We start from the raw sequence: 27,081 nt of genomic DNA on the forward strand, positions 1-27,081 counted from the left end.
AAATTACTAGAGACACATAATTATTTACAAGATATGGCCGCTCTCAGTCCTCGGCCAGTGGGGATAAGGATTGGCTGCTCACAGTCCTCAGCCTGGTAAGGGATAGGGGATGGCTGCTCACAGTCCTCAGCCTGGTAAGGGATAGGGACACACGGGGAACAATTCACTAATCCCAACGGGGACCATATTTTAATTAGCATCAGTTCTCATACCCTGACGGGTAACGATATACAGTTCTTTGTTTATGCTACTTCCCTTCAGTAGCGGTGTCCTCTTTGTGCTCCCTCCTGAGGGTAGTCCTCAGACCCGTCCGGGTCCTCTTGGCTTTCCTCGTATTGGTAGCACTGCAGCCCCTCCTTGGTTAGCCGGGCTAGTATCTCTGCGACAGTCCTCCTCCCAGGTGGCCAGGACTTTACCTCCCTTTGGGCTGCCCCGGTTAATTGGGCCACCAGGATGCTCACTTTTTGCTCTTCTGTGAGGGGGTACACCTGGAAGAGGCTATCCAGCTTTTCTCTAAAGTCCTGCAGGGTATGTGACTCCCCTGAGTACTGGGGTAGCCAGGCTGCCCCCGGGATATAGGGCATGGTGAAAGGCATGACCGCAACAGCGGTGGCGCTGGCGGGGGTTGGAGCGGTGAAGCTCTCCTCCGTATCCGACATCCTTCTCCCCCCTAGTGGACCGTGGCCTACCTTGCGATGATCCTCTTCCGTAGGCCGCGGCTCCGCAGTGGATCGTCAGGGTTGAGGACCTTCCGTCGCGCTCCTGTGACGTCGGCGTCTGCTGGGCTCCTTCCAGGACCTTACGCAACGTCCGGACGTGAGGCGGGGCTTCAGTTCTCGCGCGCTTTCGGAGTCCACGCCCCTCTTCTTCCCGCGCGGCGTCCTCAAGATGGCGTCCAATGGCGGGAAACCTCCACGGAGGGTGGGAAGAAGGCCGAAGATGGCGCCGGATGGCGGGAATCTTCACCACTGGTAAGTTTGAACAGTCTTTTTCAGGCACGCAGTACCCGGTGGTTGCGGGCACGAGATCCTGCCGACTACGCCAAAAGTTGACGCGCCCCTGGGCCTGTGTCGCGCAGCGTTGCGCACGCGGGAGCTTACCCGGAGCCGGATCTGGTGAGGGTTGTAGTCTCGTGGCGGTGACCCGGTCCGTGCCCAGGGAGTCAGACTAAGTGGCGCTGTATTAGCGGTAGATGTTGGACGACTACGCCACCCGTTGAGTGCAGCTAAGGAGCTGCTGCTGCAGGGCAGACCGCTGAGGCCGGTGGTAGGATTGTGCAGCGTGATAGTATAACCCCCAACGGGAGGGGTATGGCCTCAGGGCAGCCGACGTGGATGATGGGGGTAGCAGGAACCACTCGGAGACGGTACGGTGTAGTTCAGGGTCTTTACTGGTGACAAAGACAGACCCTCCCGGAGTACTGGCTAGCGATTGGGGCCTGGTCAGTCCTTGAGCAGATGGGATCTCCCCTGGCCAGGCGGAGTTGTAGGCCTCCCAAACTAACGTTACTCTTCTGGCTACCTTGCTAGAGGCGGGTATAAGTAGCCCACGTCCCTGAGTGTACCGTGTGGTGCTCACCCGTATGGCCGGTGACTCGGGGCCTTCTAGTAGCTTCCGCTCCACGACGGCGGTGCTGGTCCCACGCGTGTGACCGTGCCTTCGGGTTTCTGGGCCAGAGGACCTGCAATCCCCTGCCGGTCGGTTTCTGCTGCTGGATAGGAGTTAGTCCCCACAGCCTCGGACTCCGGGTCCGGTGATAGCTTCTCAGTCAGGGCGAGCTCTGCAGCTGCCAGCCCCTGACTCCTTGTAGCACTGCTCCCACAGAGCTCCTGTTGTTTCTTCCCATAGCTGCTTCTCTTCTCTGTCTCTACTTCTGGCATGGCCCAGGAGCTAGGCCCAGCCGGAGCCACAGCTCCCTGTCAGCCCTCCTGGCTGAACTCTCCCTTTGAACTCTCTAACCCTGCCTCAGCCCCAGGTTTATATAGGGGAAGTCCTTCCCCTCCCAGGACTGGGCAGGAGGTGTGGCATGCATAGGATTCCTGACCAAGAGACCTCCCACCTGCTCTCAGACATAACATTGCTGTTACTGTGGAAACCAGACCCCTGGGGTGCCACACTTACATAGACCAAAGATCTAACAGTCTACCAGAAACTGGTACAGATATCACATCAAACAATCAATCCTCAGTGTGTACTAAATGATTAAAGTGACAACAGTGAATAAAGTGACAATGTGCAAATTTATAAAAACACCCAAGAACGTTCCTAATATCTTTGGACCTCCAAGCCAAAGGATACATTCGGGCATCCAAACAAAGGCTACAATCAGCCCTGTTCAACACCCTAGATGCTGATTACCTGCCTTATAGTGGAGGGTGACACCCTAGTTAATGTTGACACTGTGGCGCCCCCGCTCCACGGCGGCTATCCCTGGATAACCCTAGCCAGCCCTGGAATTAATCACCCATAGAGGTATCAATGACATAAATGATCACAAGACTAAACAATAAAAGGAACTTATCTTGATAAAGTGCAATACTGATGCGTATCATCTTTATGCCGCATGTCCCGATTTTAAAGAGATTTAATAAAATTTGTATTTTAGGGTTTATGTTATACTTATGTCTTATGGTATCCTAAGCTTATCTTATGCTATACTCACATTATGCATTAACACTTCACATGCTGTTACATCACCATTATACATTACATAAGACACATATCACTTTTTGTGATGAACCTGTAGCCGCCATCTTGGTAATGATAAATCATATCCAGGGATGGCCACACTTCAGCAGCCCCCACCCTTGGGACCTTCTGTTAAAACGTCAACTAGATAGTTTCCCCCCATCCAGGCTCCTGTAAGATAAGAAGCCTACTTAACACTTGAATGCTAGGAGCTTCAAAGACTTCGAGAGGAAACACAGCCAGCAGGGGGGGGTGCTTCGTCTATCTGTACCTGACCATTTGTCCCATAGGACTAGTTTCTTTGTCTGTCACAAGCATGGAGGCATAAGATATAGAAACATGAATAGTACACGCATGTTGCGTGGGATGGGCCAATAAAAAAATATCACGGCGTCCCGGAGCCATTGCGCACACAAGCCTCCGCGGTAGACGTTTGTACGTGCTCTGGAAGCCAAGATATAGCGCGGAGCCATTCCTGAGGACCGTATGGTATCATAATTGATATCAAAAGGTCGGTTACGGCGGCCCGAATCCATGGGAACCCCTGGGGGTATCATGAGACCATCCCAGAAGAAGTTATTGGGTTCCATAGAATTTGGGCTTCTGATCGAAGTTAGACCTGAGGGTGGAGACTGAGCCAGCTGACCTCACCAGCAGTGGGCGGGACGGGGCAGGTAAGATAGCAGGACAGACAAGAGACAAGTCAGTCTTGACCCAAGAGTGGGGTGCTGAACATCTGAGCACCAGCTGAGGCCACCAAGGGGAGGAGCAGTTTGACCATGCGGTGGTAGGCCTCAGCCTGTAACAAAGAACCGTGCCTGCGACCGCAGAATCCTCTCCCTGCGTCACAAGAAAATCAAGAAACCGGTAACTGATATGCTGTGGTGATTCTGTGTGTTGTATTCCATTGTTGTATAGTTTAGCCTGACCTTATACCTGTGTATATTTAGTTGTATATCGTGTATCTAGTGTATTATTATAATCAATTACCTCAAGTAATTGTGGGCCTGCCTTTTATTCTGCATAACGAACGCACGTCCGTGTGAGCTCGGCTCAAGCCCAAAAACGCTACCCAGGGTTGGTTCCTGACCCGATATAGGCCCATTCACGGACTGGGCGTATATCTAAAATAGGGACTGGTGGCAGCATACCAACTGGGGATTGGGGAAGGCTGGTAGTGACGGTCGGAGGTTCAGATATATATATTCCTGGCGCGGCCAAGGAAGATATATATACCGCCCTCACTACAGAGGGCCCCGATACCCAGTAGGTTACAGGACAGTCTCCCTGGCGACCGCTTATCCTAGGTGCAGTTCCTTGACTGACCTGAGGCTAAGAGGGCGCTAGCGAGTTGTGCTGTGTAGTGACGTTACGGTTTAGTGACGTTGAAGGGATAACACACTACCGTGTTCCCTGCGCTGGTTGCAGCTTCCTGGCACTACTTTCTCTAGGTGCAGTACCTTGACTGACCTGAGAGGTAAGGGGGCGCCAGAGAGCTGCACCCACCGGCCGGCTTTCATCACATTGGTGGCAGAGCGGTGGGATTGCAGAATAATAGTGTTGTGGGACCCCTACTCCCAGGCACTAAAGACTGCCAGTGGTAACTTCCACTGCTGGAGTCTTAAGGTCAGCCCAACGTTAGACGGTCAGGCTAAAAGTATAACAAGGTGTGTGCAAACTCAGGGTTGCAGCGGTGTCGGTTACCAAGATGGCAGACGGCACCAGGAGCAAGACCCTGCAGGAGGCTAATGCTACGGTCCGTGTGGCAGGAGGGGAGGACATTGTTACTCATGGCGAGGAGGAGTCCAGCCCGGGCACCTCAGGGAGCCAGTCCCCAGTATACGGTCCCGCAGTGGGCTGCCCACCACCTACCAAGCCCAGCCTGTCCAGATCACAAGCCCTTTTACAAGCGGCTATGGCAAGTCTCCAGTCTCATGGCGATGCCGTCTACAAAACCCTCCTGGCAGCATCAGAGAAGGCAGCGGAGGAGGAGCGCGAAGCTGCGGAGCGCCGGGAGGCTGCGGAGCGTGCAGAGCGGGCTGCAGAGCGCCGGGAGGCTGCGGAGCGTGAAGCTGCAGAGCGCCGGGAGGCTGCGGAGCGTGCAGAGCGAGCTGCGGAGCGCCAGCACCAACTGGACCTGGCCCAGCGGGGGCTTCCGCTAGAGCAACCAACCCATCAGGAGACCAAGTCGTCCAAAGTCCGAGCTGAGGACTTCCCTCTACTGGAGAAGGATGGGGACCTGGACTCCTTTCTGGTGGCATTTGAACGGACCTGTCTTCAGCACCATCTGGCCCGGGATCAGTGGGCCAGATACCTGACCCCCCGTTTGAGGGGTAAGTCCCTGGATGCCTTGGGGGACTTACCTGCCGGGGAGGTACAGAACTACGACTGCATCAAGCGGGCCCTGATCCGGCAGTACAACCTCACTCCCGAGTCGTACCGCCAGAAGTTCCGGAGCCTGCTGCGTGGCCCCAAGGACACCTGGACCGATCATATGCGGGCGCTGTTGAGAGCCGCAGAGCACTGGACCTCGGGTCTAGCGCTTACTACCCGCCAGGAGGTCCAGGAACTGTTCGTCACGGAGCAGTTCTTGTGGAACTGCCCAGAGGACCTCCGACAGTTCCTCCGTGACCGAAAACCAACAGGGGCTTCTGCTACAGCCGCCCTGGCAGACGAGTATGCCAATAACAGGGCGCCTGAGCTGAAGAAGTCTGCCAGCAGCACCTGGAGAGGGGGTAAGCCCAGTCATGCCCCTGTTTCCCCGGCCCCTAGAACACAAGGGGTGTATCCCCCTGTTGCCCTCTCCAGGCAAGGACCAGACGTAAGACGTTGTCATCTATGCAACAAACCAGGACACTTTAGGGCTGAGTGTCCCCAGCGCCAAAAGACCCCATCCCAGTCCCAGAGAGCGCCCAATGTTTTGTGTGTGGGAGGGGGTGGTGGTAGGTCCCTGGACAACATCCAACCCGTCACCATAGGCCGTTCTGCGGTCATGGGACTGCGGGACACGGGCGCTGAACGAACACTGGTACGGCCTGAGGTGGTGTCCCCCCAGGACTTGGTACCAGGAAAGACTCTTTCCGTCTCCGGGGTTGGAGGCGTGGAGCCGGCACTTCCCGTTGCCATGGTGTATTTGGACTGGGGTGCCGGAAGGGGGATGCGGGAGGTGGGAGTAACGCCAAATATTCCCGCAAATGTTTTATTAGGGACCGACTTGGGGCGTCTAGTATCGCAGTATGTACCCTCTGAACCCCCAAGTTCGGCCCCCCAAGAGTGTATTGATTTGTCTGCTGCTAATGCCAACCATGTTGTATGTAGTGTGTGTCCTGCTGAGGAGGAGGGAGTGAAACCTGAGGGTAACACCTGCACAGACACAACACAAACAGGGTTAGTGAAAGCAGGTGGGGAGTGTGGGGATGCCCGCAGAGGTGCTCAGCCGGCGTGCCGTGACCTCTTGTCCTCCGGTGAGGGAGGGGGCGGGCAGGATTCTGTAGAGGGAAGCTCAGGGATGGAGAGGGGGGCAGCTACCGGCAGTGTAGGGCTCCCAGGGGTATCCAGGCTGCTGAGTATAGGCCCACTGCAGGGGGAGGAACAGGCCATGGGAGGTGGGGGTGTCCCAAGAGAGGAGCCGCCAGGTAAGACCCCAGGGCAGGAGTTCCCCACATCCGAGATGTCCAAAGGCCTAGGAAGCCTGCCTGATCGGGCGGCTTGGTCAGAAACAGAGGGGAAGCAGGCACTACCCACGGTCACAGCGGTCATAGCCGCTGTCACCAGGAGTGGGAGCGCCGGAGCCCAAGGAGCCTTGCAGAGGTCCGACGGCTTCCCCACTTCTGACCAAGTGTCTGCCGGGTCAGACAGCGGCCAGGTGACATGCCCGGAGGGGCTGACAGAGGATGTGGCAGTTTCGTCGATTCTGGCCACATCAAGTCAGGAATTTCAGGCTGCGTTGGAAGCAGACGACAGCCTGAAAGCTCTCAAGGAACAGGCGGCACAGCCTCCCATGGAGTCAGACTGCGAGCGTGTGGTCTGGGACCAGGGACGGCTGTACCGGGTAACGGTCCAGCAGGGTTCACCGGAGGCGTGGCCCAGGGACCGACAGTTAGTGGTACCCTATCCGTTCAGGGCGGAATTGTTGCGGATCGCACGCGAGATTCCGATGGCCGGACACCTAGGGATCGCTAAAACCAAGGCCAGGATAGCTCAGCATTTCTACTGGCCTGGGATGGGAGCCGCGGTGGGTGCCTACTGCCGTTCGTGTGACACCTGTCAGAGGGTGGGGAAGGCGGGGCCGCGCCCCAAAGCCCCACTGGTAACTCTGCCAATCATCGAAGAGCCTTTCTCGAGGGTCGCTGTGGATCTTATTGGACCTCTGTCCACTCCCAGCCACTCCGGGAAATGCTTCATACTCACGGTAGTGGACTATGCCACCCGGTACCCGGAAGCGGTAGCTTTGTCGTCCATTCGGGCCGACAAGGTGGCTACCGCCTTACTGGAGATCTTCTCCAGAGTGGGTTTCCCCCAAGAAATGCTCACCGACCGAGGGACCCAGTTCATGTCGCGGCTGATGGAGTCCCTCTGTAAGCAAATGCAGGTGCAACATCTGGTGGCCAGCCCGTATCACCCACAGACTAATGGCCTGTGTGAGCGGTTCAATGGCACCTTAAAGCAGATGCTTAAGATGTTGGTCGACTCCCACGGGAGAGACTGGGAGCGTTACCTCCCACACCTCCTATTTGCTTACCGGGAGGTTCCGCAGGCCTCAACGGGGTTCTCCCCCTTTGAGCTCCTGTACGGGCGACGGGTACGGGGCCCCCTGGCTCTGGTGAAGGAAGCATGGGAAGGGGATTTGGCCACCCCCGAGGTGTCGGTCATCGAGTATGTCGTGCGCCACCGGGACAGGATGATGGCCTTGGCAAAGCTGGTGCAGGACAATATGGCCCAGGCCCAGGCCGACCAGAAGCGGTGGTACGACCAGAATGCTTGTGAGAGGACCTACCAGGTGGGTCAAAAGGTGTGGGTACTGGTCCCCGTACCACAGAACAAGCTTCAGGCAGCCTGGGAAGGTCCCTACTTCGTGCACCAGAAACTCAATGCCGTCACCTATCTGGTCACCCTGGATCACGCCCGTGGAAGGAGGAAGGCCTTCCACGTGAACATGATGAAGGCTCATCATGAGCGGGAAGCGACTGCCCACCCAGTGTGCAACCTTCCCGAGGAAGGAGAGGTAGAAACCCTCCTGGATCTGCTCACCCAAGCCAAGGCGGGTGGGTCCATCGAGGATGTGGGGGTTGGCCACCAGCTCACGGAGGACCAACGGTCCCAGCTGGGGACCACCCTGCACCCCTTCCGGGGGCTGTTCAGCAGCCTGCCCGGAAGGACTGAGATGGCTGTCCACGACGTGGACACTGGCGATCACCCACCGATCCGGCGTTCAGCATATCGGGTCTCTTTCGAGGTGCAGGGAAACATGCGCCAAGAGATAGACGAGATGCTGAAGCTGGGGGTGATCCAGGCATCCAGCAGCGCGTGGGCCTCGCCTGTAGTCCTCGTACCAAAGAAGGACCGAACTACACGGTTCCGCGTGGACTACCGGGGGCTCAACGCTGTAACGGCCACCGATGCGTTCCCCATACCACGCATCGATGACCTGCTCGATCGGATGGCCGGGGCTAAGTACCTGACCATCATGGATCTGAGCCGGGGGTACTGGCAGATTCCTCTGACCCCCGCGGCAAGGGAACGCTCTGCCTTTATCACCCCTTTTGGACTGTACGAGTCCACAGTGATGCCATTCGGCATGAAGAATGCCCCTGCCACTTTTCAGCGAATGGTCAATACGCTGCTTGAGGGACTTGAAGGGTACGCGGCTGCGTACTTGGACGATATTGCAGTCTTCAGTCCCACTTGGGAGGATCACCTAGAGCACCTGCGGCAGGTGCTCGGTCGGATCCACCGGGCAGGCTTGACCATCAAGCCGGAAAAGTGCCAGCTGGGCATGAGTGAGGTCCTCTACCTGGGTCACCGGGTAGGCGGGGGGGTTCTGAAGCCAGAACCGGGGAAAGTGGATGCCATCGCATCCTGGCCCACTCCTAGGACCAAAAAGCAGGTGATGTCCTTCTTGGGGACCGCCGGGTACTATAGGAGGTTCGTCCCACACTATAGCACCCTGGCCAAGCCCCTGACGGACCTCACCAAGAAGAAGCTGCCCGTCGCAGTCGACTGGACAGTCGCCTGCGAGACAGCTTTCGGGGCACTCAAGGCCGCCCTAAGTAGCTCCCCTGTACTGCAAGCTGCCGACTTCGACCGGCCGTTTGTGGTACAGACCGACGCCAGTGACTTTGGCCTCGGTGCTGTGCTAAGTCAGGTCAACACGACAGGCCAGGAACATCCTGTCTTGTACCTGAGCAGGAAGCTACTGCCCCGGGAGGTGGCTTACTCCACGGTGGAAAAAGAATGCCTGGCAATTGTATGGGCCCTGCAGCGTCTGCAGCCCTACTTGTACGGGAGCCATTTCACCGTGGAGACGGACCACAACCCCCTCAGCTGGTTACACACGGTCTCTGGGTCGAATGGCAGGTTGCTACGCTGGAGCCTCGCTCTCCAGCAGTACCACTTCTCCATTCGCCACAGAAGAGGCCGTGACCACGGTAACGCTGACGGGTTATCCCGGCAAGGGGAGGGTGCAGAAGGACGCACGGGGGAACACAGGAATGTGCTACCCCCTTGCGCCCTCGTATAGGGGGAGGTGTGATGAACCTGTAGCCGCCATCTTGGTAATGATAAATCATATCCAGGGATGGCCACACTTCAGCAGCCCCCACCCTTGGGACCTTCTGTTAAAACGTCAACTAGATAGTTTCCCCCCATCCAGGCTCCTGTAAGATAAGAAGCCTACTTAACACTTGAATGCTAGGAGCTTCAAAGACTTCGAGAGGAAACACAGCCAGCAGGGGGGGGTGCTTCGTCTATCTGTACCTGACCATTTGTCCCATAGGACTAGTTTCTTTGTCTGTCACAAGCATGGAGGCATAAGATATAGAAACATGAATAGTACACGTGACGCGCCCCTGGGCCTGTGTCGCGCTGCGTTGCGCACGCGGGAGCTTACCCGGAGCCGGATCTGTTTAGGGTTGTAGTCTCGTGGCGGTGACCCGGTCCGTGCCCAGGGAGTCAAACTGGACGGCAGTCTGTTAGCGGTAGAAAATGGTTGATGACTACGCCACCCGTTGAATGCAGCCAGGGGGCTGCTGCTGCAGGGCAGACCGCTGAGGCCGGTGGAAGGATGGTGCAACGTGATAGTATAACCCCCAACGGGAGGGGTATGGCCTCAGGGCAGCCGACGTGGATGATGGGGGTAGCAGGAACCACTCAGAGACGGTATGGTAGCGTTCAGGGTCTTTACTGGTAACAACGATAGACCCTCCCGGAGTACTTGCTAGCGAACGGGGCCTGGTCAGTCCTTGAGCAGATGGGATCTCCCCTGGCCAGGCGTAGTTGTAGGCCTCCCAAGCTGACTGTACTCTTCTGGCTACCTTGCTAGAAGCTGATGTAAGTAGCCCACGTCCCTGAGTGTACCGTGTGGTGCTCACCCGTATGGCCGGTGACTCGGGGCCTTCTAATGGCTTCCGCTCCACGATGGCGGTGCTGGTCCCACGCGTGTGACCGGGCCTTCGGGCTTCTGGGCCAGGGGACCTGAAATCCCCTGCCTGACGGATTCTGCTGCTGGGTAGAAGTTAGTCCCCACAGCCTCGGACTCCGGGTCCGGTAAAGAATCTTCTTAGTCAGGGCGAGCTCTTTAGCTGCCAGCCCCTGACTCCTTGTGACTCTGCTGCTTCCTATGCTGCTCTTGTCTCTACTCTTCCTGGACTCAATCACTCTGCCTCAGCCCCGGGTTTATACAGGGGAAGTTCTTCCCCTCCCAAGGCTGGGCAGGAGGTGTGGCATGCACAGGATCCCTGACCAAAGGACCTCCCACCTGCTCTCAGACGTAATATCTCTATCACTGTGACAACCAGACCCCTGGGGTGTCACACTCCCCCCTAGTGAAATTTAGTACTCCGGGACTAAACATTTTTTTAGAAAAATATAACAAGGTATATCAAAGAACAATAAAATACAATAAGGAAACACAATAAGATGGTCACGGATGTCCGCAACCGGGTGCAGTCTTTGAAGAAAAGCAAAGGTGTCCATTTCACCAACACAGGGAGACGTAACCAGGTAGGGGTCTGTCCTACCCCGAGTCCTTAACAGTCTCTAGTCCATCCTGGGTTACGCTCCAACTATATACAAAGGATTCCCGGTAAATCCACCGAAGACTCCTAAAAACAACTAGAAACACAAAATTACACACAAGCAACAATAAACAGGTAAACATTGTAAAACAACTTAAACATTTAGATCCTCCAACGTGCGGGTAACTGGCCTCTAGTGGCCCTAGTGGACCTACGGAGCTGACTGTCTGGCCCTGAACTACAGGGTGTAGGAGCTGTCAAGGGTAAACTGGGCAGCTGTCTACCGGCTCTTTGTCTCACTAGGGGTACGGCAGGCTCACTATAAGCAGAGGGTGGATTCTCCCGTTCCGCTTGGGTGGAGTCTTCTGCCTCCTGGACCGGCTGCTCTTCCAGCTCTACCCGTTGCTCCGTAGGTTCTTGGGATGATGGTTGGAGGAAGGTGAGTATGGGTACCACAACTGCACCATTGACTTGAGTCCAAGACCGAGGGAAGTCCCCGAGCACGGTACTAACCATATCTTCCCTTTCTTCCACGGGTCGATGGTCTTCCTGTTCCTCCTCAGGGTTCCTCAGTTGTTCGGGGCACTTCTTCAGGTGGTCCCGGGATACAATGGCTGTGGTTTCCCCTCCGTCTTTACTGATGGTACAGACCTTCGGGTTCTCGTGGCTTGAGGGCAGTACGGTGTACGGGTCCTTCTCCCACTGGTCGTCCAACTTGTGGAGCCGTCTCTTCCTCTTCAAGACCTGCTCTCCGGGTACCAGGGGAACAGCGGGAGCATACTGGTTGTAAGTCTTCTCTTGTCTTTCCCTAGCCTGACAAAGACTTCGCTCCACGCTCTCCTGTACTTTCCGGTACTGCTGCTGCCTCTCTGTGTCCCAGTCTGTTTCTGGTGAAGTGTCCTCGGGCGTCAGGACTCCCATTTCCAGGTCAACAGGTAACTTACCAGGTCTTGCCCTCATTAGGTAAGCCGGGGTACAGTTGGTGGAACCTACCGGGATGTGGTTGTATAGGTCCACCAGATCGGGCAACTTCTCAGGCCACAGACTGCGTTCTTCCAGGGGCAACGTTTTTAGAAGATCCATTACCACCTGGTTCATTTTTTCACAAAGTCCATTAGTTTGCGGATGGTAGGGTGTCGTCCTTATCTTCCGGCAGCCATACAGATTACAGAATTCCTGGAAGACCTCCGCTTCAAAGGCAGGTCCCTGGTCCGTCAGCACTTGGTCCGGGTACCCGTGTGGGCGGCAAAAGTGCTGCTGGAAGGCTCTAGCTGCTGTTCGAGCCGTTAAGTCCTTGACGGGGACGACAACCAGAAACCGGGAGTAATGATCCACGATGGTTAACGCGTAGACGTAGCCACTTCTGCTGGGGGTCAGTTTTACATGATCCAAGGCCACCAGTTCCAACGGTTGCCGGGTGACGATGGACTGCAGGGGAGTCTTCTGGCTGGCCCGGTCCTTCCTTCTCAGATTGCACGGGCCACAGTCTCTGCACCACTTCTCGATGGTTCCCCTCATGCCTACCCAGTGGAACCGCTCGCGCAGCAGGAACTCCAGCTTTTTCCACCCGAAGTGTCCAGCTCCGTCGTGGTATGCCTCCATCACCATGGCTGCGTCTCTTCGTGGCACCACTACTTGCCAGAGTAGTTCATGCGTCCTGGAGTTAACCATTCTGCGGCACAACTTCCCCTTGTAAAGGAACAGTCGACTCTTCTCTGCCCATAGTTGTTTGGCTTCCTCTGGAGCGTCTGATTCCAGACTAGCCTCCGGGCGAGTCAGCATCTCCTTCACCAGTCGGACGGCAGGGTCGCTGTCTTGCGTTTCCGCCCAGTTGTAGTGAGGTAAGGGGTTCAACGTAGCAGCCTGCTTACTCCTTACCCGGTGGGAATACTGGATAGTCCCATGACGGTGGAACGCAGGGAGTTCAACTTCTTCCAGTCCCTCCGGATCTTCTCCTCCGTCCGGCAGGTTGGGCATCCTGGACAGGGCGTCGGCGTTGGTATTGGAGCGCCCTGCCCGGTATTTAATTGTAAACTCGTAGTTGGACAGACGGGCCATCCACCTCTGCTCCAGGGCACCGAGTCTTGCCGTGTCCAGGTGTATCAACGGGTTGTTATCCGTGTATACGGTGAACCGGGAAGAAGCGAGGTAATGCCTAAAGCGCTCGGTGACTGCCCATACCACGGCCAGGAACTCTAGCTTAAATGAGCTGTAATTCTCGGGGTTCCTTTCGGTGGGTCGCAGTTTTCGGCTGGCATAGGAGATCACTCGTTCTCTCCCCTGCTGAATCTGGGATAGTACGGCTCCTAGCCCGATGTTACTGGCGTCGGTGTAGAGGATGAAGGGCTGGCTATAGTCTGGGTACGCCAAGATTTCATCCCCCGTGAGGGCCATCTTCAGCTGGCGGAAGGACTCTTCTTCTAGCTCTTCCCATTTGAAGGGCGGCTTCTGGTTCTTGGCCTTCCGGGACTGGCCTATCAGGAGGTCCTGCATAGGCGCTGCCTTTTTGGTGAAACCGGGAATAAACCTTCGGTAGTAGCCTACCAACCCTAGGAACTGCCGCACTTCTTTTACGCTGGAGGGGCTTGGCCATCCCTTAATTGCGGTGATCTTATCGGGGTCGGGAGCCACTCCGTCAGCGCTCACCACGTGTCCCAGGTATTGCACCTTTGGTTTCAGGAGGTGACACTTGGAGGGTTTCACCTTTAGGCCATAACTCGCCAGAGCTTCGAACACCTCCGCCAGGTGTTTCAGGTGGTCCTCGTAAGTTTTGGAGTATACGATGACATCGTCCAGGTACAACAGGACCGTCTCGAAGTTTCTGTGGCCCAGACAGCACTCCATTAATCGTTGGAAGGTTCCTGGGGCGTTGCAGAGTCCGAACGGCATGCAGGTGAACTCACTAAGTCCCATCGGGGTGGTGAATGCAGTCTTCTCCCGGTCTGCCTCTGCTACAGGAACCTGCCAGTACCCGCTAGTGAGATCCAAGGTAGAGAAGAAGTTAGCAGATCTTAAAGCAGCCAATGACTCCTCTATCCTTGGTAAGGGGTACGCATCCTTGTGTGTGATACGGTTGATTTTCCGGTAATCTACACACATCCTCATGGTGTTGTCTTTCTTTTTGACTAAAACTAGTGGGGCTGCCCAGGGGCTACAGCTATCCCGGATTACCCCAGCCTCCTTCATGTCTCTAAGCATCCCCTTGGCGTGTTGGTAATGTGCAGGGGGTACGGGTCGATACCTCTCTTTTATGGGAGGATGATCTCCCGTGGGGATGCGGTGTTCTACCCCCTTGACTCGCCCGAAGTCTAACGGGTGTTTACTAAACACTCTCTCATACTCTTGAACCACCCGATAGACTCCTTGTTTCTGGTGTGAGGGAGTGGAGTCAGTACCCAGATGTAGTTGCTGACACCAGTCCTCCATGTCTTTCTTAGAGCCGTTACCTTCCTCCGGGTGAGATGGAGGCAAGGGTTCCACAAATTGTATAGAATTTTGATTAGTGGTATATAATTTGGCTAGCGTGGCATACCGGGGCAGGTACACTTCCCTCTCCCCGATATTTATTATGCGAACGGGCACCCTCCCATGGCGTACATTGACCACCCCCCGTGCTGTCAAAATGGTGGGCCTACTATCTGAGTAAACTGGTTCTACCATTGCCTGGTAATCTCTACCTCTCAGACCAATAGCTGCCCGGCACCAAATCATCATTTCACTTTTTGGGGGCATGGCAATAGGAAAAGGGTCACACATTCTTACGCTACCAATCTCACCGCCGGAGAGTTCTACTTGTTGCCGTTGCATCAGTGCCCGGATCTCTTTCTGGAGCACCCGCTGCTCGCCGGAGCTGGCATTCTTGGCAACCTGCTGTAAAAGGAAAATCACCTCTGCAAGACAATTTTCAATTACATTAGTTCCTAGAGTTATCTTTGGGTGACTCTCATGTTTGTCAATGTCTACAATGATCAGTCCCTGTGCGGCCAGTTCGACTCTACCAATTTTGATGGTCACCTCTTTAAATCCGATCTGTGGCACGGGCTGACCATTGCTGGCGATGATACTCAAGTCGTCGTCAGGGTAGCGGGTAATATCCGAGTCATTCCAGTACTGCTTGAAGAGCACGTACGGGATGGTGGTGACCTGTGACCCGGTGTCCAGTAGGGCACTCATGGGAATGCCATCCAGTACCACAGGCAAGACTGGACGTCCTCCCACATATCTGTCGCGCCAGTTCGATGGGCCTGGTGATCTTTTTCCTGGGGGTTGGCCCTCTACCCCAGGTTGTGCCCGTTTAAAGAACAGTACCTTTCCATATGTCCGGGTTGATTGCAGCGGCGGCAGATGGGTCGTCCGTCCTCGCTGTATCGGTCACTGGGTCTTCCTCTGGCCGGTGGGGTCCTCCTTGGTCGACGCCACGGGATGTCCTCCGGTCCGGATGCCAGCTGGATCTTCCCTGGAGTGGAAACCTGTAAAGACTGCACAGTTCGGGTTAGCGCAGCAACGCTCTTAACTAGCTCTTGGACCTGATGGTGTAGGTCTGGAGCCGGGTCATTGTCCAAAGCCTGCGCATCAGCTCCCACAGGCCCTGCCGACAAGGGCGCCGCCTCCTGGTGGTAAGTAATAGCTGGGCGCCTGTGGGTCACAACGCCACCCGGTGCTGGTTCTCGGAGCACCCGGATAGCTCTATCCTTGAACTGTGCAAAGTCCAGATGGGGATCCTGTAAGGCCATTGCCCGCAACTGGGTTCGGTGGGCATTGCAATATAAACCCTCTATAAATTGTTCAGTCAACAGCCTGTCCTCGTTTCCCACCCCATCAGGGTCGGTCTGCTTTATGGCCCTCAGGGCCTCTTGTAGGTTTAGTGCATAGTCCCTTATACTCTCATGCGCTCGCTGCTTGCACCCGTAGAATCTAAGCTTAATCTCGGCTGAGGTGCGGGTATCAAAGGTGTCCTTCAGCCGGGTTAGTATCCCTGCGACAGTCTTCCTCCCAGGTGGCCAGGATTTTACTTCCCTTTTGGCTGCCCCGGTTAGTTGGGCCACCAGGATGCTCACTTTTTGCTCTTCTGTGAGGGGGTACACCTGGAAGAGGCTATCCAGCTTTTCTCTAAAGTCATGCAGGGTATGTGACTCCCCTGAGTACTGGGGTAGCCAAGCTGCTCCCGGGATATATGGCATGGTGAAGGGCATAACTGCAGCAGCGGTGGCGCTGGCGGGGGTCGAGGTAGTGAAGCTCTCCTCCGTATCCGACATCTTCCTCCCCCCTAGTGGACCGTGGCCTACCTTGCGATGATCCTCTTCCGTAGGCCGCGGCTCCGCAGTGGATCGTCAGGGTTGAGGACCTTCCGTCGCGCTCCTGTGACGTCGGCGTCTGCTGGGCTCCTTCCAGGACCTTACGCAACGTCCGGACGTGAGGCGGGGCTTCAGTTCTCGCGCGCTTTCGGAGTCCACGCCCCTCTTCTTCCCGCGCGGCGTCCTCAAGATGGCGTCCAATGGCGGGAAGAAGGCTGAAGATGGCGCCGGATGGCGGGAAACTTCACCGATGGCGGGAAGAAGGCTGAAGATGGCGCCGGATGGCGGGAATCTTCACCGATGGCGGGAATCTTCACCACTGGTAAGTTTGAACAGTCTTTGCTTTTCAGGCACGCAGTACCCGGTGGTTGCGGGCACGTGATCCTGCCGACTACGCCAAAGTTGACGCGCCCCTGGGCCTGTGTCGCGCTGCGTTGCGCACGCGGGAGCTTACCCGGAGCCGGATCTGTTTAGGGTTGTAGTCTCGTGGCGGTGACCCGGTCCGTGCCCAGGGAGTCAAACTGGACGGCAGTCTGTTAGCGGTAGAAAATGGTTGATGACTACGCCACCCGTTGAATGCAGCCAGGGGGCTGCTGCTGCAGGGCAGACCGCTGAGGCCGGTGGAAGGATGGTGCAACGTGATAGTATAACCCCCAACGGGAGGGGTATGGCCTCAGGGCAGCCGACGTGGATGATGGGGGTAGCAGGAACCACTCAGAGACGGTATGGTAGCGTTCAGGGTCTTTACTGGTAACAACGATAGACCCTCCCGGAGTACTTGCTAGCGAACGGGGCCTGGTCAGTCCTTGAGCAGATGGGATCTCCCCTGGCCAGGCGTAGTTGTAGGCCTCCCAAGCTGACTGTACTCTTCTGGCTACCTTGCTAGAAGCTGATGTAAGTAGCCCACGTCCCTGAGTGTACCGTGTGGTGCTCACCCGTATGGCCGGTGACTCGGGGCCTTCTAATGGCTTCCGCTCCACGATGGCGGTGCTGGTCCCACGCGTGTGACCGGGCCTTCGGGCTTCTGGGCCAGGGGACCTGAAATCCCCTGCCTGACGGATTCTGCTGCTGGGTAGAAGTTAGTCCCCACAGCCTCGGACTCCGGGTCCGGTAAAGAATCTTCTTAGTCAGGGCGAGCTCTTTAGCTGCCAGCCCCTGACTCCTTGTGACTCTGCTGCTTCCTATGCTGCTCTTGTCTCTACTCTTCCTGGACTCAATCACTCTGCCTCAGCCCCGGGTTTATACAGGGGAAGTTCTTCCCCTCCCAAGGCTGGGCAGGAGGTGTGGCATGCACAGGATCCCTGACCAAAGGACCTCCCACCTGCTCTCAGACGTAATATCTCTATCACTGTGACAACCAGACCCCTGGGGTGTCACACACGCATGTTGCGTGGGATGGGCCAATAAAAAAATATCACGGCGTCCCGGAGCCATTGCGCACACAAGCCTCCGCGGTAGACGTTTGTACGTGCTCTGGAAGCCAAGATATAGCGCGGAGCCATTCCTGAGGACCGTATGGTATCATAATTGATATCAAAAGGTCGGTTACGGCGGCCCGAATCCATGGGAACCCCTGGGGGTATCATGAGACCATCCCAGAAGAAGTTATTGGGTTCCATAGAATTTGGGCTTCTGATCGAAGTTAGACCTGAGGGTGGAGACTGAGCCAGCTGACCTCACCAGCAGTGGGCGGGACGGGGCAGGTAAGATAGCAGGACAGACAAGAGACAAGTCAGTCTTGACCCAAGAGTGGGGTGCTGAATATCTGAGCACCAGCTGAGGCCACCAAGGGGAGGAGCAGTTTGACCATGCGGTGGTAGGCCTCAGCCTGTAACAAAGAACCGTGCCTGCGACCGCAGAATCCTCTCCCTGCGTCACAAGAAAATCAAGAAACCGGTAACTGATATGCTGTGGTGATTCTGTGTGTTGTATTCCATTGTTGTATAGTTTAGCCTGACCTTATACCTGTGTATATTTAGTTGTATATCGTGTATCTAGTGTATTATTATAATCAATTACCTCAAGTAATTGTGGGCCTGCCTTTTATTCTGCATAACGAACGCACGTCCGTGTGAGCTCGGCTCAAGCCCAAAAACGCTACCCAGGGTTGGTTCCTGACCCGATATAGGCCCATTCACGGACTGGGCGTATATCTAAAATAGGGACTGGTGGCAGCATACCAACTGGGGATTGGGGAAGGCTGGTAGTGACGGTCGGAGGTTCAGATATATATATTCCTGGCGCGGCCAAGGAAGATATATATACCGCCCTCACTACAGAGGGCCCCGATACCCAGTAGGTTACAGGACAGTCTCCCTGGCGACCGCTTATCCTAGGTGCAGTTCCTTGACTGACCTGAGGCTAAGAGGGCGCTAGCGAGTTGTGCTGTGTAGTGACGTTACGGTTTAGTGACGTTGAAGGGATAACACACTACCGTGTTCCCTGCGCTGGTTGCAGCTTCCTGGCACTACTTTCTCTAGGTGCAGTACCTTGACTGACCTGAGAGGTAAGGGGGCGCCAGAGAGCTGCACCCACCGGCCGGCTTTCATCACACTTTTAGATATAAAACCGCAAGACAGTATTCACATGACGTGTTTGTTGTCTTCAGGGGCAGGAACAGGGTAAGACAGTCCACATCCCTACAGTTTTGTATCTTGGGCTCTGTGCACACAGCCTGCTCCAAGCTTAGCCGGTAAGAGCCCTATCTATGTGGTACAATACTGGGGTTCATCGTATGTTTTCCGCATCTACTGTATGGAGGTTTCTCTACTATCAATAAAGAGAAGGTTTTCGCAGCCTTATTCTTAAGAAGACAGGGGGTTTAGCTCCATGTCACACTACACACCGTGGTAAGGTGTATGAGGGGAGCATAGCCTGCCTAATCTAATAGTATGGGCGTCACTAATAGGCTGTAAACCAGACACTGTGCGTGACCAGCGCCAAAATATTTATCAGAACCTCATATATAGATTTTGCATGTTATTTTTATTCAGGGTTCAGACAAGCCCATCAATGCTGGATTTGTAAACTAGGGGGTCTGTCCTCATGGGGTGCACTTAGATAGTGCTTTGCAGCCCACCTAATCTAACAGTATGAGGGTCACTAATAGGCTGTAAGCCCTATATTGAGCACTATCTGTGTTAGGCGTCAGGTGTTTTCTGGATCCGAAATGGGTTCAGAATCATCAGTGGATTCTGTGGTCTCCCATTCCGGTCCAGATGCTTCTCAGCATCATCGTCAGTCCCAACGCCTAGCTGGTGCACGAGATGTACAAGTTGTCTCTCGGGTCTTTGTTCCTAGCAACATGAAGGATAGGTTGCGGAGGGAAACAGGGCTGTTACAGCCTAAGTCCAGGATACACTGCACTGAGCATGCCCGTGACATGGCGGACCGTGATTGGTGGTTTGGGAGTCAGCTGATCCGGTGACCTGGCACCGCCTGATTGGTCGCGGGTGACGTCACCAATAATGTGACGATGGGCAGGGCTTAATATTTAAATAGCACGCCCACAAACATGGCGGCGCACTCTGATCATTGAGCTGAGTTGGTGTTATTGTGTGGACGCTTGGTCGTTTCGGCTCCACGTGTGCTTTTGCTGTTATAGCTTCTGACAGGCAGGTTTAGCAGGGGATAGACAGCCTTAGATGGAGGGAGGCAGGTAGCTTCGTCTGACACTCTGGCTCCAACAAGGGGGTCGCTATACACCCCGAACAGACTGCGGACTCCGTATTCCCGGCACCGCCTGTTAGCCACGTGGAGAGATACTCCTCAGTCCGGTAGCAAGCCGGCTGGGAGCACGTATAAGCCGGCGTGAATCACACACGCATCCGAGCGCCTGCTGCGTAGCCTCTGTGCAGTTAACAGGGCTACGGCTCCATTATTTGTCGCACATCTCTCGTGCAGTTAATGGAGATAGTGCGAATCCCCATTCCCGTTCCGGTGTGCAGTAACACGGGGGGGATTGTTATTTCAGTTGGTTGTTTTACCTTCTTACCCGGAAGGTGTTCGTCCACAGTCCTCCAGGCTGCATCACGGACCCCGGGTTCGTTTGCTTTCCATTATTTAATAAAGTTGTTTGCAACCATTCCCCTAACAATCTGTGTGTGACTAGTGACCTATACAAGCCATTTTTTTGTGTGCAGTTTTAATACTAAGCAATGACCCCCTCCAAGAATTGGTAGGTTATGAGTTGGTTGTCTCATCAGTATTTTGCACCTGTGCTGCCCCTGCCTTTATTATATGGTTTGCTTCATCCTGATTAGTGCATTAGTTTTGAGACCTGGGCTGGAGAATAAATACTGTTCCTCTTTTTTGCTGTGTTAATAATTTTTTTCAGTTTTAATTCAACTACTCTAGCATCAAGCTCCTAATTCGCTTTGTCTAAAGGAAGTTAGATGGCAATGTTTTATTGTGTGAGGTATGGAACTCTCTACCACATGACCTTGTAATACTTAATTCTCTAAAAAAAGTTCAAGGAGGTCCTGTGTGACTTTCTTGAATAACATTACAGGTTATTCATACTAGATTTTATTATGGGACGTTGATCCAAGCAACTAGTCTGATTGCCATATGTGGAGTCGGGAAGGAATTTTTCCCCTAATTTTGGGCAAGCAGCATCTGCCTCATGGTTTTTTTTTACTTCCTCTGGATCAACACATAAGCTTTTCACAGGTCTCTATATATAGTGTGATGGCTCCCACAGCTCTTTATATACAGTACTAGATGGTGGCCCGATTCTAACGCATCGGGTATTCTAGAATCTGTATGCGGCCGACCAGGCGCAATCAACAGAGTGGTGTTTAAATGTGGCGCCAAAATCGCTGATTGGTCGCGGCCGCCGGCCACGACCAATCAGCAGAGCGGTGTTTAAATTTGGCGCCAGTATCGCTGATTGGTCGCGGCGCCAATATCACTGATTCCGACCAATCAGCGAATCGTATTACTGAGAACCGGGCAGCGACGCTACCTGTGCGGGTACTTCCGCTGCAAGGAACCGGGAGATGGCCGGCTGCTCACAGCCGAAGTATCCCGACTGGCGGCGCCGCTCCCCGGTCCTCGCTTCACACTTGCCGTCGGGAGATCAGCGGCGCCGCCGGTCGCGGTACTTCTGCTGCGAGCAGCCGGGAGATGAGCGGCTAGCGCCGGTCATCTCCCGGCTGCATCGCCGCTGACCTCCGTGCGGCAGATGAGCTGCTAACGGCCGCCATCTTTTTCTGAAATCCCGCGTCGCTGATTGGCCGCGGCTGGACCAATCAGCGACGCAGGATTTCCTGGACAGAAGGACAGACAGACAGACGGGATAAGACGATTATATACAGTACAGACCAAAAGTTTGGACACACCTTCTCATTTCAAGATTTTTCTGTATTTTCATGACTATGAAAATTGTACATTCACACTGAAGGCATCAAAACTATGAATTAACACATGTGGAATTATATACTTAACAAAAAAGTGTGAAACAACTGAAAATATGTCTTATATTCTAGGTTCTTCAACGTAGCCACCTTTTGCTTTGATGACTGCTTTGCACACTCTTGGCATTCTCTTGATGAGCTTCAAGAGGTAGTCAATGGAAATGGTCTTCCAACAATCTTGAAGGAGTTCCCAGAGATGCTTAGCACTTGTTGGCCCTTTTGCCTTCACTCTGCGGTCCAGCTCACCCCAAATCATCTCGATTGGGTTCAGGTCTGGTGACTGTGGAGGCCAGGTCATCTGGCGTAGCACCCCATCATTCTCCTTCTTGGTCAAATAGCCCTTACACAGCCTGGAGGTGTGTTTGGGGTCATTGTCCTGTTGAAAAATAAATGATGGTCCAACTAAACGCAAACCGGATGGAATAGCATGCTGCTGCAAGATGCTGTTGTAGCCATGCTGGTTCAGTATGCCTTCAATTTTGAATAAATCCCCAACAGTGTCACCAGCAAAGCACCCCCACACCATCACACCTCCTCCTCCATGCTTCTCGGTGGGAACCAGACATGTAGAGTCCATCCGTTCACCTTTTCTGCATCGCACAAAGACACGGTGGTTGGAACCAAAGATCTCAAATTTAGACTCATCAGACCAAAGCACAGATTTCCACTGGTCTAATGTCCATTCCTTGTGTTCTTTAGCCCAAATAAGTCTCTTCTGCTTGTTGCCTGTCCTTAGCAGTGGTTTCCTAGCAGCTATTTTACCATGAAGGCCTGCTGCACAAAGTCTCCTCTTAACAGTTGTTGAAGAGATGTGTCTGCTGCTAGAACTCTGTGTGGCATTGACCTGGTCTCTAATCTGAGCTGCTGTTAACCTGCGATTTCTGAGGCTGGTGACTCGGATAAACTTATCCTCAGAAGCAGAGGTGACTCTTGGTCTTCCTTTCCTGGGGCAGTCCTCATGTGAGCCAGTTTCTTGCAGCGCTTGATGGTTTTTGCATCTGCACTTGGGGACACTTTCAAAGTTTTACCAATTTTTTGCATTGACTGACCTTCATTTCTTAAAGTAATGATGGCCACTCATTTTTCTTTACTTAGCTGCTTTTTTCTTGCCATAATACAAATTCTAACAGTCTATTTAGTAGGACTATCAGCTGTGTATCCACCAGACTTCTGCACAACACAGCTGATGATCCGAACCCCATTTATAAGGCAAGAACTCCCACTTATTAAACCTGACAGGGCACACCTGTGAAGTGAAAACCATTTCCGGTGACTACCTCTTGAAGCTCATCAAGAGAATGCCAAGAGTGTGCAAAGCAGTCATCAAAGCAAAAGGTGGCTACTTTGAAGAACCTAGAATATAAGACATATTTTCAGTTGTTTCACACTTTTTTTGTTAAGTATATAATTTCACATGTGTTAATTCATAGTTTTGATGCCTTCAGTGTGAATGTACAATTTTCATAGTCATGAAAATACAGAAAAATCTTTAAATGAGAAGGTGTGTCCAAACTTTTGGTCTGTACTGTATATTAGATGATGACCCCACAGACCCTTTACACAGCATTATGTTTCCACAGCTCCTTGTATACAGTATGATTCCCTCATTGTTCCCTAAATACAGTATGATGTGCTCACAGCTCCATATACACCGTATGATGTCCCCACACATGCAGATACACAATATGATACCTATACACAATATGATGCCCCTACATCTCCCTATACACAATATGATGCCCCTACATCTCCCTCCATCTGAACAAGTCTCTCCAGCTTCAGAAAGATTATGGACGCATCACATTTTTTTTTACGGACAGGGAAAAAAGTGCCCTATTTTTATGGACTGTCCAAGAATTTCTGGACAGTTGGCAACCCTGCTATTAGTTCCACTGGGGTGGCAGCCTAGGTGGATGCTGGAAGCACAACCGTCTCTCCCTAAGATTCGGAGAGGGAAGGCCACCGATTCCTGACCCTTGCTGTGGCCTTTTCGTTGAGAGGGATGGTTTATTGAGGGCCCATATATACACACAGTCATGGCTGGAAGTGTTTAGCAACCTTGAGATTGTTCCAGAAAGTGAAGTATTTCTCCCAGAAAATTATTACAATTACACGTTTTGTTATACATTTGTTATAATATTTATTTCCTTTGTGTGTATTGAAACAGCACAAAAAATGGGAAAAAAAGGCAAATTGGACATAATTTCACACAAAACTCCAAAAATGGGCCGGACAAAATTGTTGGCACTTTTCCAAAATTGTGGAAAAACAACTTTGCTTCAAGCATGTGATGCTCGTTAAAACTCACCTGTGGCAAGTAACAGTCGTGGGTAATATGAAAGTCATACCTGAGACCAGATAAAAAGTGGAGAAGATAGATAGATATGAGATTGATAGATAGATAGATATGAGATAGATAGATGGATATGTGGCACCCCAGGGTCTGGTTACCACTGTAATAGAAATATTATGTCTGAGAGCAAGTGGGAGGTTTCCTGGTTCGGAGCCCTTAAACATGCAACACCTCCTGTCCCAGACCAGATAGGGGAGGAACCTGCCCTATATAAACTGGATCTGGGGCGGGGTTAGTGAAGTCAGAGCCTGGAGTTAGTTCCAGACACAGGGAAAGTAACAGCGAGGAGCTCTGTAGGAGCAGGAGCTGAAGAAAAGGGACTTGAGCTAAGCGGAGTTCGTCCTGGCAGAAGACTCTGAGAACCGGACACAGGAGTCCGAGGTTGCGGGGACTTATATATACCCAGCAGCAGAAACCCGCCGGCAGGGGATTTCAAGTCCTCTGGCCATAGAAGCCCGGAGGCTCAGTCACGAGCAAGGGACCAGCACTGCAATCGAGGAGCGGGGGCTATCAGAAGGCCCCAAGTCACCAGCCATACAGGTGAGCACCACACGGAACACTCAGGGACGTGGGCTACTTCCACTCGCTTACAGCAAGGTAGCCAGGAAGAGTGCAGATAGTCGGGGAGGCCTACAACTCCACCTGGCCAGGGGAACTCCAGTTTGCTCACAGACTGACCAGGCCTCTTATGCTAGCCAGTACTCCCGGGAGGGTCTGCCTTATCACCATCAGTAAAGACCCTGAACTGCACTGCAAAGCCTCTGAGTCGTTCCTGCTGCGCTCGTGCACCATCACTCCTATCATCCACACTCACTAGCCTGAGGCTATACTCCTCCCGTGGGGAGTTATACTATACTCTGCTGCCCTCACAACATCAGCCTCAGAGGTCTGCTCAGCAGCGGCGGTTCTTATTGACCGCAATCCACGGGTGGCGTAGTCGGACATTGCATTATACTGATACAGAGACTGCCACAATATTGGTCTGGCCACCCTGAGCCACGGGACCGGGTCGCCACTACTACTCCCAGCATTGCCCTGAAGTCCGGTCCCGGGTGCCCCATGGCCCAGGGGGCGCGTCATATAGATAATAGATAGATGATAGATAGTCCTATGATATGAGATAGAGGTCGTTATAGACAGGTTTATACACTCTCTCCCGAAGTCGGTAAAATCCTGGGTTGCCCAGGGAGATCCCTATAATGCTGATGACTTGGTGGGGTTGGTGGAAAGATACCAGGCGGTTGAGAGTCCGTTGGGAAAACAAGGGGTCGTAGCCTCTCAATACTGGGGTTCCCAAAAGGTGGCGGACACCCAAAAGAAGCGAGCTAGCGCCACACCTGGGGGGCATCCTAGAGTTCAGGAGGGGTCTGAGTTGCTGCCCAAGGTCCCACCCCATAATATAGTGTGTTGGAGATGTCATACCCCTGGCCATATTGCCTCCCGGTGTCCCATAACCTCTGAACCAATGGACTGTAACATGGGCCGGCGTTGCTCTTATTTTGCCTACCCCGCCTGCAGCGCGGTTCGTCAACATGGCGAGGGCCCTCAGGCATGCTCAGTGTCAGTTAACGGGGCACAAGTCTCTGGACTATTGGTCTCAGGAAGTTTGGTGACCCTGATAAGGGCCACACTCCCTCATCGGCTGGTTTCTGGGAAGGTGGTGGATGTCCGGTGTATCCATGGGGACGCTAAGAACTATCCTGTGGCCCAGGTGGATGTAAACACAGACTGTGGCACCACATCTCATGAAGTGGCGGTCGTTAAGGACCTATTGCATCCCATAATAATTGGACGTTACTTTGCATTATTCTGGGAAATGTGGGGGAAAGCGGGGACACCTGGTTGCTTGGACGACAGCCAGATCGCCCCTAAGGAAACTTACCCGCAGAACATAGTAGATGAGTTTCCCATGTGTGTGCTGGTGGGCAATGAGGATGAAGTAGCATCCCCTGAGTCCAATATCCCTGAGCTGGAGGTGTCCGAGGGAAACTTTGGAACTGCCCAACTCAGGGATTTAACTCTGAAAGGGGCCTTTGAAAATGTTACTGTGTTAAATGGGGTGCCTCAGGAACCGGGGGCTGACACTCGGTTCCCTCATTTTGCTGTGAATGGGGATTTGCTGTACAGAATAACCAAGCCAAGGGGTGAGGTAATAGAACAGTTGCTGGTGCCAGGGCCCTATAGACGCAGGGTGTTAGACATGGCTCATTCTCATGTGTTGGGTGGTCACCTGGGTGCAGACAAGATTCAAGAACGGATCCTCCAAAGATTCTACTGGCCAGGTTGCTATAGAGAAATATAGAGTTATTGTCGTTCCTGCCCCACATGCCAGATAACCTCCCCAGTGGCCCACTTCCGCAGTCCCCTAGTGCCACTACCAGTCATCGAGGTTCCATTCGAACGCATAGCAATGGATCTAGTGGGGCCTGTGGTCAAGTCCGCCCAAGGGCATCAGTATATCCTGGTGGTATTAGATTATGCTACATGGTATCTGGAGGCCGTACCACTACGAAACTCCTCCACCAGGTGTATAGCCCGGGAGTTAGTCCACATGTTTTCAAGAACCGGGTTGCCTAACGAGATCCTAACAGACCAAGGAACTCCATTTATGTCGAAGGTCATGAGGGAATTGTGCAAGACACTGCAGATTGCACAACTGAGAACCTCCGTGTACTCTCCCCAGACGGACGGACTGGTAGAGAGGTTTAACAAAACCTTGAAAGCAATGTTGAGGAAAGCAGTGGAAAAGGATGGCCGAGACTGGGACTATATGTTGTTCGCCATGAGGGAAGTTCCCAAAGCTTCCACAGGTTTCTCCCCGTTTGAACCACTCTATGGACGACACCCTCAGGACTCCTGGAGGTGGAGAAAGAGTCCTGGGAAGCTGAGACCACTCCCTATAGGAGAGTGGTGGAGCACGTTGCCCAGATGCAAGAGAGGATTGCCCATGTGATGCCCATTGTGAGGGAGCACCTCCTCAAGGCACAAGAGGCACAGTCCAGGGTGTATAATAGGTCGGCCAGGGTGAGATCGTTCAACCCAGGAGATCAAGTGCTTGTGCTAGTCCCACAGTGGAGAGCAAGTTCATGGCCAAG

The sequence above is a fragment of the Phyllobates terribilis genome, unplaced genomic scaffold (genome assembly GCF_046119375.1).
Source record: "Phyllobates terribilis strain yellow unplaced genomic scaffold, ASM4611937v1 Scaffold_345__1_contigs__length_2012815, whole genome shotgun sequence".
Taxonomy (NCBI): Eukaryota; Metazoa; Chordata; class Amphibia; order Anura; family Dendrobatidae; genus Phyllobates; species Phyllobates terribilis.